The sequence below is a fragment of the Mus musculus genome, chromosome X, assembly GCF_000001635.26.
Source record: "Mus musculus strain C57BL/6J chromosome X, GRCm38.p6 C57BL/6J".
In the NCBI taxonomy this organism is placed as follows: domain Eukaryota; kingdom Metazoa; phylum Chordata; class Mammalia; order Rodentia; family Muridae; genus Mus; species Mus musculus.
The window spans coordinates 94,771,515-94,779,627 of NC_000086.7; the positions used below are offsets into that span (position 1 = coordinate 94,771,515).

General features: G+C 44.5%; 2 pseudogenes; both read right to left on the bottom strand.

Moving 5' to 3' along the window:
* On the bottom strand, positions 478-2,622 carry Gm7061 (predicted gene 7061; annotated as a pseudogene).
* Positions 3,159-4,181, bottom strand: Gm14830 (predicted gene 14830; annotated as a pseudogene).

Here is an 8,113-nt window from a genome sequence, read left to right on the forward strand (position 1 = left end):
TTGAATGTTCTATAAGAATTTATTTTTATCAGTAAATTATGTGTGATGTCTTAGTCGGGGTTTCTATTCCTGCACAAACATCATGACCAAGAAGCAAGTTGGGGAAGAAAGGGTTCATTCAGCTTACACTTCCATGCTGCTGTTCATCATCAAAGGAGGTCAGGACTGGAACTCAAGCAGGTCAGAAAGCAGGAGCTGATGCAGAAGCCATGGAGGGATGTTACTTACTGGCTTGTTTCTCCTGGCTTGCTCAACTTGCTTTCTTATAGAACCCAAGACTCCCAGCCCAGGGATGGCACCACCCACAAGGGGCCCTCCCTGCTAGATCACTAATTGAGAAAACGCCCCACAGCTGGATCTCATGGAGGCATTTCCCCAACAGAAGCTCCTTTTTCTGTGATAACTCCAGCCTGTGTCAAGTTGACACACAAAACCAGCCAGTACATCTGAGAAACAATAAAATGAATTTATTTTCTAAATGTAAAATACAACAAAATATTTAATGAACAAATTTGTAATAACAAATATGGAACTGCCACTGAGAGGGGGAGCGGGACAGAGATCATGGGTTGAGAGTCAGGAAGACTAAGGAGAAGAACCAACTACTTAAGAAACCAGGGTGGAGAACAGGGAGGACCAGAAGCCAGAGGATAGGAGCTGTGGTCCTGCAAAGGGAGAGGGCAGGGCCCTGAAGGCTAGGCAACAAAATTCAAATTCGTTTGGCCATAAAATATAAACATCCTATGTTCCTACCATAGGGGAAGAGAAGAAGAAAGGGGTGTAAGGGATATGAAGAAGCTGTTTGGGAAGGGGCTGTGGAGGTCCTACCTGCCCTGCTGTACACACAGTCCCCATCCCAGCCTGTTCCCTCTGTGTCTGTGTGGGTGCATGTGTCTGTGTGGGCCTGTGTGCACTTACCCAGTCCCCTTCCTGCCTTAGCCCCTCACCCCCGTTCCCCTTAATTGCTGCCAATCCAGTTGCTGTCGGCTGTCATCCGGCTGTCACTCCTCTGCCCATTTTCTTCACAAGGGGGAAAGGAGGAGGGGGCAGGTTGGGGAAAAGTTCCCAGCCAGCTCTGTCCCCATCATCCCCCAGCCACCTCTACCAGAAGTTCCGACCGTGGTAAGAGTCAGGGTCACAGTATTTGGTGACCACCACTCTGTTGGCGAACTTGCGGCCAGTTAGACCCTGCATAGCTTTCTGGCAGTCAATCACAGAAGTGAACTCCACAAAGATCTTTCCACAGCCAGGCACCTCAACACCATCCATGGGGCGGGGAATTTCAATCGATTTGACCAGTCCATACTTGTTGCACTCGTCTCGTACGTCGTCTACAATCTCTTCATATTCCTCGTCGTCCAGCAGCTCCTTGGGGAGCACCATGTTCATGAGGCACAGGACCGTAGTTGGGTGACCGCCCATCTGCACCTGAGAGCTCGTCAGGCCGGGCACTTGAAGGGTCACAGGTGTCTGATTGATGATGCTCAGAGCGACATTCTTGGCTCCCACACTTGCCCTCTGGACAAGCAGCTTCTTGTCCCCTAGATGCATCCCATTCAGCCACGCAATGGCCTGATCGGTGACGTTGATGTCCATGTACTCACAGAAGGCATAGCCCTTGGAGAGCCCTGTGATACTATCCTTGACCAAGTTGAAGGCCCTGAGAATCCCAACGGATGTCAGCAGCTCTTTTACCTGGTCATCATTTAGGTAGTTGGGCAAACCCCCGATGAACAGCTTGTGGGCAGAGTCTGGGACTATGGTGGATACAACTCCAGGCACATAAACAGAGGGGCTCCCTGACATGCCAGGCAGTGGTTGGTAGTCATGAGGCCTTCGAATCTTCAATGACTGGCCCTGGAAGATGATGCCATCAAAGGCCAAGGCCTGGGTCGTCTCATCCACTGACCGGAACTCCAAAAAAGCAAAATTTTTGTCTAGATTTATCTGCACAGCCAAGATCGGGTTGCCAGGGGCCTGAGTCAAGCCCCTCAGATGCATCTGGGTGTTTAAGAAGTCCAGCATAGACTCCTCGGTGATGCCAAAAGGGATGGTGCCCACGTAGAGACGTCTGGCCTGTCTGGTCATCTGGCTCCCAACCACAGGCACTGGCATCGGGGTCACAGCCAGACCACCAGGAGTCATGGTCGGGAGAAGGGCGGTGGCTAGAATCTGACCAGCAGCTTGCATGGCCTTGTACTGCATTGGGGTGACGTGCTCAAAGCCAGGTGGCGGCACGTCCCAGTATTTACGCACCTTCTTCTTCTCATGGCACGGGGAACGAATCCATCCACCCTGCTCCTCTTTAGCGCCTCTGGTCAAATGTTGGCTTCGTCGTCGCCGCCTCCTATCCTGAGAGTCACTGCGCTGGTCTGGATTGCGCCGCTCTCGGCTCCAGCTCCTGCGCTTTCTATCTCGGCTTCGAGAGCGACTGTGACTACGCTTATGGTGCCGGTTCTCCTTGTCCCGTTCTTCTTTGTTCCCCTTGAGCTGCTGCTCAAACTTGTAGAAGTCCGACATGCTTACGCGACTGCGTAGGGCCCTGTGTAGCTCTTGCCTCGCCTCGCCGCCTGCCCGCTCTGGCTACTTCCGCCGCTGGCTTCAACTACTTCCGCCGCTGGCTTCGGCTGCTTCCGCCAATGGCTTCGGCTACTTTCGCCTCTGGCTTCGGCTACTTTCGCCTCTGGCTTCGGCTACTTCAGCCGCTGGCTTCGACTACTTCCGGCCTCCCCGTTAATTTATTTTTAAAGGAAATAAAAGTAGGGAAATAATGAGTCTTTAAATATGTAAGATTCATTGTTTCAAATAGTATTTAGTACTTTAATTTTTTATTAAACTTTTCAATACATTATAATTTGATCATAATCTTTCCCCTCCCCTAACTCCTCCAAGATCCTCACGCTCTCTACTCACCTACCTTAGTCACAGCTCTATTGCAGTGTAAGAGACACCATGACTAAGGTAACTGTTACAGGAGAAAACTAAATGGGCTTTCTTACAGTTTCAGAGGTTTAATCCATTATCATGACAGGAAGCATAGCAGCATATAGGCAGATGCTGGAGTAGTAGCTGAGAACTAGATCCTAATTTGTTGGCAGAAAGAAATTCTGGGCTTGGTATCAACTTTTTAAAAAAAATTTTAAAGAAAAAGAAATTTTATTAGTGGTTTTATTTTTCATTTCATACATTTGTATGTGGACATTTGCATGTACCTGTTGAGGCCAGAAGAGGACACTGTAGCCCCTGGAACTGGAGTTACAGGTGGGTGTTAGGAATCAAACGGAGGTTCTCACAAGAGCCATACTTTTTAAACTGAAGAGTTCTCTCTCCAACCCCTAAGGACGAAATTCTTCCCAATTTGTCACGCTTAGAGAAGACACAGTGTAAGAAAATGAGTGCTTTACATTTCTTTTTAATAAAACAAACTTGTGCCACAGCTCCAATATATGACCCACACATGAGTCTTTCCGCAGGGGAACAGTTTCCTCCCTGATGCCCTCTTTGGTCACGATGCAGATCCTGAGGGCATCTCCAGTATACACATCCCTCTCGGCTGCAGAAATGAAGACATCTTTCACCAGCCTCATAGCTCTGTCCAGGATCCTGGGGGACATGCTCCACACTTTGCATACGTCTGAAACCAGTCTGGTTGTGCAGCAGAGGCTGTAGCGTGGCACTTGCTGAAGCTCCTGCCTTGACAGAGTCTCTCTGGTAAGAGCCCACTGGGTCAAAGCTGTATACAGCTCCCTTTCCTTCTTCATCAAGTCCTCCAATGATGTTGTAAACATAGTAAGGGAAGAAGCGCCGTGAGCACGGGATGGTAGACAGCATTGCGGCAACTGCCCCCGTTCTCATGGCCTTGTTCATCTTTAATCTTGTTTCAATAATCTTTGTCAAAGTGAGACAATCTCCATGAAAACCACTGCAGCCAATTACTGTTTTGTCTGTTAGTTTATAACATTTGGGGCTATCTCGGGTATGAATTGAAAATTCTTCACTCAACCGAGTGTCTGAAGCAACGATGGAAAAATCTTCTCCAGCAATTGCCAATACAGGACCTCCGTTGAAGGCATAAGGTGAAAAACGCAGCTACACAGGGCCGACAGAGCCCTGAGGTCCCATTCCAAGCTCTCGGTCCCAGTCCCGGTAAGCAGCAGTGGAAAGCATCGCGCCTAACTCCTGCTGTCCTTATCGACTTTTTAAAACCCAAAGCCCACTGTCAGTGACTTACTTCCTCCAACAAGGTCACACCTCTTAAGTCCTAATTCCTCAAATAGTGCTATTCCCTGATGACTAAGCGTTCGGATATATGAGCCTACGGGGACTATTCTTATTCCAGCCAACGTGCCATCCAAATTCATGTTCTTTGTCTCACTTAAAAAAATAAAATAGAAAAATAAAATAAAATAAATAAAAAATCCACATGAAGTCAATTTCATGTTAGCCAAATATACATACATCAGCATGAGGCCTGCCTGCCCTGGAGTATGGTTAACATATGCAATGTTACTCCACTGAACAAAACTTTTTTCCCCTCTACCAGTAGCTATCAATTGGAAATATACTCTTGGTTAGAAGTGGCACATTTTGCTCACTTCCCCTCTTGCTTAGATTTTTTAAAAATCTGTCTTGAACTTGTGCAAGACTAGTGCATACTGTGAAGGTTCTGTGAGTTCATTTGTGCATCAGTCCTTTTGTGACATGAAAACAATGTTTCCTGGGACTTATGTATCACTTCTGGCTCTTAAAATTTTTTTCCACCAACTTTTCTTCAGAGATCCCTGAGTATGACAAAGACATCCTATTTAGGGCTAAGCGCTCCAAAGTCTGTACTGGTATGTTGTCTAGTTTGGGACTCAGTATTAATTTCCATTTCCTGCAAGAAGTTTCTCTGATGATGGTTGATCAGTTCACTGATCTATATCATTAGAAGTCCTTTCATTGCTATGTAGTCTCTGGTGCTTGGCCCATTTAGCAGTGTTAGTTTGGGGTTCAGCCACATGGAATGGGCCTTAAATCCACTCAAAAAGTGTTTAGTTACTTCATAATTTTTGTGTCACTATTGCATCAGCATATCTTGAAGATAGGTCTTTGTCATACTGTGAATTCTAGTCATTAGGAGTTAAGCTTCCAAGTAAGCATTTCTTGATTTTTCTACATTGGATAACATGAGTAAATGTATTGTTTTTAGTAATAGGACCTTACTATCCGGTTTCAGAAAACAACAATAACCTGTGGTGTTGGGGACTGGATGTTCATGGCAAATATTTGGCCAATAATTCAAAAAGATTTAACCCATTCCTGGTACAGGAGGTTTTATTTTGTGTTATAAAATGTCCAGCTGGGGACTTGTCTTCCCCATTATATGGTAACTCCACTTAATTATTTTCATATATGTATATTTTAGGAAGTTTCTACAGTAGTGGGTTTCCATATGTCATTTCAAAAGACCTTTAGTGTTAGTTGTCTTCAATATTCCCTCCTTTACCTTGATGTCCTATTCTTCTCCTATTTAATCATCTTATTCTAGCTTATCCATTATCTTTCTAACTTTAATTTTTTCAAGTCCTACTTTTAATGATGGTTCTTAAACATTTTAACCTTTCTTTTAGCCTACCACTTACCAAAGGTAGTGGAAAAGAAAGGATCAGGGGGAAGTGAACCTGTTTAGAAATGGTTCTTTGGAGCAACTCCTGTCTGTGTTGTCTAGAAAATAGGCAGTTCAGTTCAAAGGTTTGCAGAGGCACCTCAATACATTCGCAGACATTTCATGAATATATCAGCAGTCTAGTTTGGTAGAGTTGGGATAGCAAACACAAATCAGCAGTGGTGGCACTACCTAACAAAGACAGCCAGGCCTCAGCCTTGGCATGAGTCAACAAGAGACACCTGGATGGAAGGGCACCAGAAGTTCTATGGGACCTCTATGGCATCCCAACAAATGCAGCTCAACTAAGCAATGTAAGGTGAACCAATCCATGTGTGTCATTAGCAAAGAATCTCTCATCATGTGTCCTTTCATGTGCTTGTTTTAGCAGAATTTCTTTTCGCTTGGGCCTGCTTCGGGAATCATTCATTTACAAGACTGCCTTAATCTTTCACCTGTGTCCACTTCAGGAAAACACTCCTTCACATGTTTGCCCCAGCAAAACACTATCCAACACAACTGACTTTCCAGATAATCATTAAGTTTCCACTTCAGTCTTAAGAGAGAATGCTTTGCTGGAGCAGACATGTGAGAGGATGTTTTGCGTGGCAGACACTTGAGAGGAAATGTGGTGTTTCCAAAGAGTATTAAGTAGAACCCAATAGACAGTGACTAATGCTCTCGCAAGGCTTTGCTGGTCTTCACCGATCTTCATTTGTTGTGACTTCATACAGAAAAATTCACCAAAGAACTTCTCATGGTATTCTGTCTGCTTCTTGTTGTGGCCACAGACTTGTGCCAATTCAGTGGAGCCTAGCAGTTTCCTCTGGATATAGCTGCTGCCACTGATTTATGATTGGTGCATGCTGACTGGACGGAACTGCTGCTATTGGATCGTGTTTGATATTTTGGACTGGACTACTGATATTCCAACAATGAAGATTGGAATTGCCCCCAAAGAACTACTTAGACAGGTCCACATCCCCCTTGTTCTATTAACCATCTTTCTCCCCTACTTTTGGTCAGTGGGTTAGAAGAGAGGTTGAAGCATTTAAGAAATCTTATTAAAGTAGGATTTTTAAAAAGTCTAAGCCTACACAGGTGTGTTCTCCATTTTGGGTTTCTAGTCCCAGATATAGTCAAGTTGACAACCAGGAATAGCCATCACAATATATGTCATCGCAAAACATGCTCTCATATATTTTTCTTGATGTTAGACTTAAAAGGGTTCATCTGAAGGGTAGATCCAAATCACCAAGCGACAGAAAGAAACTACAATATATAAAGAGCACTTATAATAAACCTGAAAACTAAAAGCTTAATGTATTACCAGTAGGTAGGCTGCCCGTAGATATCTGTCGTCCCCCACCCCATCCCACCCCCGCCAAATCCCAAGATCCAATCCCGCAGTATCCCCCCCTAGCACTTCAAAGAACACCAGCTGCAGCCTAACCTTATCCCTGCCCATATCTCCAGTGGATCCCACAAACTATCCCTTTCTACTTTCCTTCCCCTGACTGGTTGCTGTGCCGTAGGCCTTTTTAGCATGTATCCCCATGCTAACCCAAGAGCAGGTCTCCTCAGGGCAACAAGCAGTATGAAGGCAGACCCACACCTCTCTTATTGTTCCTGAGATCCAATTCCCCTAGTCCCACCTCCAGCTCTGTAGCTGGAAACCTGCAGCTGCTGATCCATGTTAGTGTTTTGCTAGTGGACAGGACTGCTGACAACAAAGATTGAAATAGACCCAAGGAACTATTTCTAAACAGGTCCACATCCCACTTCGTCCTATTAACCTTTCTTTTTTGTACCTCTGCTGGGTGGTGGGCTAGGAGGAAGGTTGAATCATTTAAGAACCCTTATTAAAGTAGGTTTTGAAAAATCTGAGCCTACAGGTGAGGCCCAATGAGGCCTAGGCATAATGGGTTACTCTATCTCTGATGTGACAGAGGAAAGGGCAGATTATGAGGGGTTACCAATGTTGTTTAAGGAGGATGGGAAAATGGCAGCTCGTCTCCCCTAGCAACCACTAATTGAGAATGGCTTAGTGATAGTGGGCACAGTCTTCTATAGGTCTCTCATTCAGTTAATTAAATTGTGTGAGATTTATTGCCACACCAATGTAACACCATACATTTTATGTAATATTGATTTTATCTCAATAATATTAAATTGTGAACAAAGAAACAATGTCCATGGTTTTGAGTTCACAATAGTAGTAACTAGAGGAGGACATGAAGAACTTTACATTTCTGTTAGCATTCTGTTTCCTGAAGATGAAAATGCATACACTTGTTTTATAATGTACAGTGATAAAATGTGTGCTTTGCTTTAATAATATTGTGAAAATGAATACATTTTAAGTATTTAAGAATGTTTTATAGAACCAGTTATAATTCAGTATGTGGCAAAATTAAATCAAGGAAAGATTAAGACATATAATATCAGCTCAAAATCAATAGCATA